The sequence below is a fragment of the Triticum dicoccoides genome, chromosome 3A (genome assembly GCF_002162155.2).
Source record: "Triticum dicoccoides isolate Atlit2015 ecotype Zavitan chromosome 3A, WEW_v2.0, whole genome shotgun sequence".
NCBI lineage: Eukaryota > Viridiplantae > Streptophyta > Magnoliopsida > Poales > Poaceae > Triticum > Triticum dicoccoides.
In genome coordinates, this window is record NC_041384.1 from 561,255,118 (window position 1) to 561,263,175 (window position 8,058).

Below are 8,058 nucleotides of genomic sequence, written 5' to 3' on the forward strand. Positions count from 1 at the left end.
TTAACAGCATAATCATTTTTCTTACTATTCATCTCATTGAGCAATTCCTTTTGAGCTTTAAGTACTTGTTCTACTTGAGTGGTAACCATAGAGGCATGTTTACTAACAAGTTTAAGTTCACCTCTAATATTAGCCATATAATCACCCAAGTATTTAATCTTATCAGCATCCTGTTTTAATTCTCTACCAAAATAAGCATTGAAGTCTTCTTGTTTAAACATAAAATTATCAAACTCATCTGAGCATTGACTAGCTATTTTAGCAGGAGGGATTTCAACTTTATCATATCTACAGAGAGAATTTACCTTTACTACCTGTGTTGGGTTATCAGGGTCTGGGGGTTCTTCAATAAATAAAGGATTAAGATCATATGTTTATTCAACAGGCGGTAAATTAAGACCATGTATTTCTTCAATAGGAGGTAAATTCTTAACATCTTCAGCTCTAATACCTTTTTCTTTCATAGATTTCTTTGCCTCTTGCATATCTTCAGGACTGAGAAATAGAATACCTCTCTTCTTCGGATTTGGTTTAGGAATAGGGTCATTAATGGGAGCAAGAGCTGGCTCAGGAGCTGGCTCGGGAGGTGCCCAATTATTTTCATTTGTCAACATATTATTCAATAAGATTTCAGCTTCATCCAGTGTTCTTTCCCTGAAAAGAGAACCAACACAACTATCCAGGTAATCTCTGGAAGCATCGGTTAGTCCATTGTAAAAGATATCAAGTATTTCATTTTTCTTAAGAGGATGATCAGGCAAAGAATTAAGTAAATTGAGAAGCCTCCCCCAAGCTTGTGGGAGACTCTCTTCTTTAATTTGCACAAAGTTGTATATTTCCTTTAAAGCAGCTTGTTTCTTATGAGCAGGGAAATATTTAGCTGAGAAGTAATAGATCATATCCTGGGGACTTCGCACACAACCAGGATCAAGAGAATTAAACCATATCTTAGCATCACCCTTTAATGAGAACGGAAATATTTTAAGGATATAAAAGTAGCGAGATCTCTCATCATTAGTGAACAGGGTGGCTATATCATTTAATTTAGTAAGATGTGATACAACAGTTTCAGATTCATAGCCATGAAAAGGATCAGATTCAACTAAATTAATTATATCAGGATCAACAGAGAATTCATAATCCTTATCAGCAACACATATAGGTGAAGTAGCAAAAGCAGGGTCAGGTCTCATCCTAGCATTTGGAGATTGCTTATTCCATTTAGCTAATAACCTTTTGAGTTCATATCTATCTTTGCAAGCTAAAATAGCTAAAGAAGCATCTTGATCAAATAAATAACCCTCAGGAATAACAAGTGATTCTTCATCATCACTTTCATCTTCATAATCAGATTCAATATTTTCAATCTCTCTAGCCCTAGCAAGTCGTTCCTATAGAAAATCACTAAGTGGCATAGTAGTATCAGGCATAGAGGTAGTTTCATCATAAGTATCCTGCATAGCAGAAATAGCATCATCAATAACATGCGACATATCAGAATGAATAGCAGAAGCAGGTGTAGGTGTCGCAAGCTTACTCATAACAGAAGGTGAATCAAGTGCAGAGCTAGATGGCAGTTCCTTACCTCCCCTCGTAGTTGAGGGACATATCTTGGTTTTTGGATCTCTCGAGTTCTTCATAGTGTCCAGCAGATATAAATCCCAAGTGACTCAAAGAATAGAGCTATGCTCCCCGGCAATGGCGCCAAAAATTATTCTTGATAACCCACAAGTATAGGGGATCGCAACAGCTTTCGAGGGTAGAGTATTCAACCCAAATTTATTGATTTGACACAAGGGGAGCCAAAGAATATTCTCAAGTATTAGCAGCTGAGTTGTCAATTCAACCACACCTGGAAACTTAGTATCTACAGCAAAGTGTTTAGTAGCAAAGTAATATGATAGTAATGGTAACGGTAACAAAAGAGTAATGAAAGCAAAGTAATGTTTTCGGTATTTTGTAGTGATTGTAACAATAGCAACGTGAAAGTAAATAAGCGTAAACCAGTATATGGAAAGCTCGTAGGCATCGGATCAATGATGGATAATTATGCCGGATGCGGTTCATCATGTAACAGTCATAACATAGGGTTACACAGAACTAGCTCCAGTTCATTGATATAATGTAGGCATGTATTCCGAATATAGTCATACGTGCTTATGGAAAAGAACTTGCATGACATCTTTTGTCCTACCCTCCCGTGGCAGCGGGGTCCTTACGGAAACTAAGGGATATGAAGGCCTCCTTTTAATAGAGAACCGAAACAAAGCATTAGCTCATAGTGAATACATGAACTCCTCAAACTATGGTCATCACCGGTAAGTATCCCGATTATTGTCACTTCGGGGTTAACGGATCATAACACATAATAGGTGACTATAGACTTGCAAGATAGGATCTAGAACTCTAATATATTGATGAAAACATAATAGGTTCAGATATGAAATCATGGCACTCGGTCCCTAGTGACAAGCATTAAGCATAGCAAAGTCATAGCAACATCAATCTTAGAACATAGTGGATACTAGGGATTAAACCCTAACAAAACTAACTCGATTACATGGTGAATCTCATCCAACCCATCACCGTCCAGCAAGCCTATGATGGAATTACTCACGCACGGCGGTTAGCATCATGAAATTGGTGATGGAGGATGGTTGATGATGATGACGGCGACGAATCCCCCTCTCCGGAGCCCTGAACGGACTCCAGATCAGCCCTCCCGAGAGGTTTTAGGGCTTGGCGGCGGCTCCGTATCGTAAAACGTGATGATTTCTTCTCCTCTATTTTTTTCTCCCCGAAAGCAGTTATATAGAGTTGGAGTTGGTGTCGGGAGGTCTCCAGGGGGCCCACGAGGTAGGGGGGCATGCCCTAGGGGGGGCTCCCCCCACCCTCGTGAGAAGGGTGTGAGCCCCCTGGTCTTCATCTTTGGCGAGGATTTTTTATTATTTATTGTAAGATATCCCGTGGAGTTTCAGGTCATTCTGATACATCATGGCAATTCTGCTGAAAACAGCGTCAGTCCGGGTTAGTTCCATTCAAATCATATGTAACGCCCTCGATGCGGCTATATCTCCCACGTGCCGAAGCACGACTTAGAAGCATAAACGCATTGAAAGCAATGTCGCAAGTGAGGTAATCTTCACACAACTCATGTAATACATAAGGGAAAGAGATACATAGTTGGCTTACAATCGCCAGTTCACACAATACATGAATAAAGCATTACATCATCCAGATACAATCAAGGCCCGACTATGGAACCAAAATAAAAGAAGACTACCCCAAATGCTACACAGATCCCCCATCGTCCCAACTGGGCTCCACTACTGATCAATCGGAAACGAAACCACATAACGAACACGAACTTCATCGAACTCCTCCTTGAGCTCGGTTGCGTCACCTGTACGGTATCATCGGCACCTGCAAACTAGTTTTGGAAGTATCTGTGAGTCACGGGGACTCAACAAACTCACACCCTCGCGATCAAGACTATTTAAGCTTATAGGAAAGGTAAGGGTACGATGTGGAGCTGCAGCAAGCGACTAGCATATATGGTGGCTAACATATTCGCAAAAGAGAGCGAGAAGAGGAGGCAAAAGCACGGTCGAACAACTATGATCAAGAAGTGATCCTAGAACAACCTACGTCAAACATTACTCCAACACCGTGTTCACTTCCCGGACTCCGTCGAGAAGAGACCATCACGGTTACACACGCGGTTGGTGCATCTTAATTAAGTTAAGTTTCATGTTATCTACAACCGGACATTAACAAATTCCCATCTGCCCATAACTGCGGGCACGGCTTTTGAAAGTTCAAATCCCTGCAGGGAGTCCCAACTTAGCCCATCACAAGCTCTCACGGTCAACGAAGGATATTCCTTCTCACTAGGCAATCCGATCAGACTCGACATCCCGGTTACAAGACATCCTTGACAATGGTAAAACAAGTCTAGCAACACCGCCCGAATGTGCCGACAAATCCCGATAGGAGCTGCACATATCTTGTTCTCAGGGCACACTCAGATGAGACATCCCACGAGTAAAACCAACCCTCAGGTTGCCCCGAGGTGGCCCCGCAGTCCACTCGGTCAAACCAACACTCAGAGGAGCACTGGCCCAGGGGGGTTTAAATAAAGATGACCCTTGGGCTCAGGAAACCCAAGGGAAAAGAGGCTAGGTGGCAAATGGTAAAACCAAGGTTGGGCATTGCTGGAGGAGTTTTATTCAAGGCGAACTGTAAAGGGGTTCCCATTATAACCCAACCGTGTAAGGAACGCAAAATCCGGGAACATAACACCGATATGACGGAAACTAGGGCGGCAAGAGTGGAACAAAACACTAGGCATAAGGCCGAGCCTTCCACTCTTTACCAAGTATATAGGTGCATTAAGATAGACAAGATAATGTTATGATATCCCAACAATAAACATGTTCCAACAAGGAACGATCTCCAATCTTCACCTGCAACTAGCAACGCTATAAGAGGGGCTGAGCAAAGTGGTACCATAGCCAAACAACGGTTTGCTAGGAAATGGTGGGTTAGAGGTTTGACATGGCAATTTGGGAGGCATGATAACCAAGTGGTAGGCATCGTGGCATAGGCATAGCAAAAGAGCGAGCATCTAGCAAGCAAATATAGAAGTGATTTCGAGGGTATGGTCATCTTGCCTGAGATCCCGCACGGAAGAAGAACGAGTCCATGAAGAAGACAAACGAACGTAGTCGAACGGATCCTCACAAACGCGACGTTATCAGAACTAACCTGAAGAAGCAACACCGGAAAGAAACAAACAACATAGTAAACAACCACCACATAAACATGGAATGATGCTCAACCGAGTATGATGCATGTCCGGTTTAAAGAGGCATGACATGGCAAAGAGCACAAACAATCCTACAAATTAAGTGGAGCTCAATATGCAACGAGTTGCATATTGACGGAACACCACATTAATTATTTAGTTCTCTCCCGATTAGGTACTATGGCAAGAGGTGAAGCATAACAAAACTATACTATCTAAACAATTTAAATGGGGCCGGATATAACAAATAATGAATTCGGTAAATCCCCATATGCATTAGTAATTTATTGCAACAACAATTTAAACATTTTAATTATTGTTATCATGATGCGGATGACATGAACAAGTTTTATGCAATTATTTAATAAAAGTTGACAAGAGCATTATGAAGCATTTGTCACCGTGGTGGAAAGAAAAGGGGTGCCACGGCAATGATAACGAAAACGGTGCCACGGCGGCGTTCCGGTTCTGGTAACTCGATTGAGATACCGATGCAAAGGAGAAGTGTGCGGATGCGTGCAAAAGATGGTGGGGCACTCCCGGATACCGGGTGTCCCATGAGTCGACGATGGTGACAAGGCAAAAGAGGGGCAACGTGCACAAACAATTCGAGCACGGAGCAAGCACGAGCAACTCATACATCACACATGCATTCGTTCACGGACGTCGTTCCGGCGGTTATACCTTCGAAGTGTACAAACGAGATGGTTCGGGTTCAATGGGACGTAGTGGAAGTAGGCGTTCTCACGACGGTAGAGGAAGTAGTGGTACACGTCTCGGAGAAGGACTTGACGCATTCGATGTTTCCAAGGGGACGGTAGGGGAACTTGGCGTTAGTGTTGCACGGGTCTTCGGTGAAGGTCGATGTACATGGCAAACGTAGAGGGACTATGCTTCGGTCGTCGTGGTACTTGGCGATAGTAGTGGTACAAGGGTTGTAGCCGGCCTTGGTGGTTCATCATGTAATCGTAAACGTTCTGCAGATGTTCATGTCATCGTAGCCGTTCGGATCTTGGAGTGATGGTAGTGGTACATGTCATCGGTAGTCGAACTTAGCGATCCGAAGGGGTACTTGGCGAACAACGGTCGTCAAAGCACTTGTCGGTCCACGAAGTGGATCTCAGAGGTCTTGCCGGATTCACAGCAACGGTTGTTGTTCACTCGGTGGCCCTCAGCGACGGTAGTCGTACACGGTTCGTAGAGGTACTTAACGTCCATGGGATCGACGTTAGGCGTTCTAGGCATCGGGCGTCCAGGTACTTCCCGGGCTTGAAGAACCGAAGGGGTACTTGTCGACAGGAAGCCATAGAGGCAGTCTTCTGTCCCTGTGTTCACTGGTCTTGGCAACGACAGGAAAGGCAGCGGGACATGCTCGCTACGGCTCAGTCTCCAGGGCGGCAGGCCGGCGACGCGAGGTCCGACGACGGGCGTGGTGCAGCAAGGTGACGATGACGGGGCACGACTGGTGGAGGATCTCGTCGGGAGACAGAGGTGCGGCGCTGTCGAATGGAGGCCATGGCAGATGGGGGCGGCGCGGAGTAGCAACCTGCTGCTGGTCGCTGGCGCGGACGAGGCAAGGGGCGGCGAAGCGTCAAGGCTGAGGGAGCAGAGGGGGAGGCCGAGCAGGGCATGCTGGTGGCCCTGTGGGCGCGACGGCGGCGAGGAGGCCGACGGGCTCTGGCCTGGTTCCTAGACCGAAGGAGGAGGGAGGATGAGGGGCGCGCGGGATCGGGCGTGGGACGAGGACTGCTGCGGGAGGAGGACGAGGGAACCGAGCGGGACTGCTCCTGGTGCGTGGGGTTGGCGGCGGTAGGGGAGGATGAGAGGGAGCGGGCGCCGTGGTTGCAGCTCGGCGGTGAGGTCGCTAGGTGGAAGGAGGGGAAGGGAGACGAGCGAGAGGAGGAGGATCGAGCACTTCACCTGTGCGCGATGTGGGAGATGGGATCGAGCGAAGCAGGCGCTCTGCCTCCTGGCGGCGCGAGGGCAAGACGAGAGAGATCGTGATGAGGGGATGGGGTTAGAAGGGAGAGAGTGGGCCTAGGGTAGGATTAGGTGGGCCAAAAGGCCAGCCCAGAAGAGAAGGGGCTGCGCCTGGATCCTGGCTGGGCTCTTTCTCTCTCACACACACTCTCTTCTCTTAACCAAAAAGAGAGAGAAAATAAATAAATATAGATAGAAGAAAAAAAATAAAGAGAGGGTTAGGGATGGAATTTGGGCGCGGGGATAATTTTTACGGACTCGTAAAGATGTGCACGGTCCACGAAAATTAGGAGAGGCATGATTGCAAGAATTTAATTCAAAGTCATGTGAATTTAATTCAAATGGTTTGAACAAGGACGAGGAATTAGAGGTGTCCAAAAATGTTTGGATTTTTTGTGGAGCTCCGGAAAATGATGAAAGAAATATAAGGCAAGGTTAGAGAGTTAACACTTGAAGAAGAAAAAGGCCAAGGGATTAAATATGCAAGCGTGTTAAGGTGAATTCCAAATAAATGGAATATTTATAATAGCTCCATAAATATTAGGAGGATAATGTTATAAAGTGAAGTCACTCTTTCCTCGATTTAAATGGATCGAAGATCCACACAAATTATTTAGTGGGCTTTAAGACGGGTTGCATATTGACATGATGACATGATGCAAGGCACATGATGCAAAGGGGAAAGCAACAAGCAAAACAAAACACATGACGAAACCCGGAATCCATGGATGGCATCTGAATCTCCGGTCTTGGGGCGTTACAACACTCCACCACTACGAGAGGATCTCGTCTCGAGATCTAGGATGGCACCGGAGGGAAAACGGAAGAGGAAGACGAGAGGTAAAACTAAGTTGCTTCTTTGACAAACGAGTGAAACCAAAGAACCTTGAAAAGTTGAACAAATTGAAAGAAAGAATACCACGGAGATGAACGAAGTTGAAAACACTCTGTTAGAAAATAGGAACAAGGAAGAACAAATTCGTATAGCACTCCGATTGAAAAGAGATGCAAGACTTGATAGGATGAAAAGAACTTGAGCAAAGGGTCACAACACTCCGGTTAAATGGGTAAGCACGAAAAGAACACCATCCGAGATGATGAGAGAAAAGAGCAACATCACAACGCCTCCGGAAGAGAGAATAGAAGATGGATCATTGAAATAAAAGAATGGAGAAGAAAATGCCAACTTCTGTCACAAAAGAGCTTGAAAAGGCATCCTTAGGAGAAGGGTCGAACGGAGTTGTTGGAACACCAACAACGATAGGATAAGC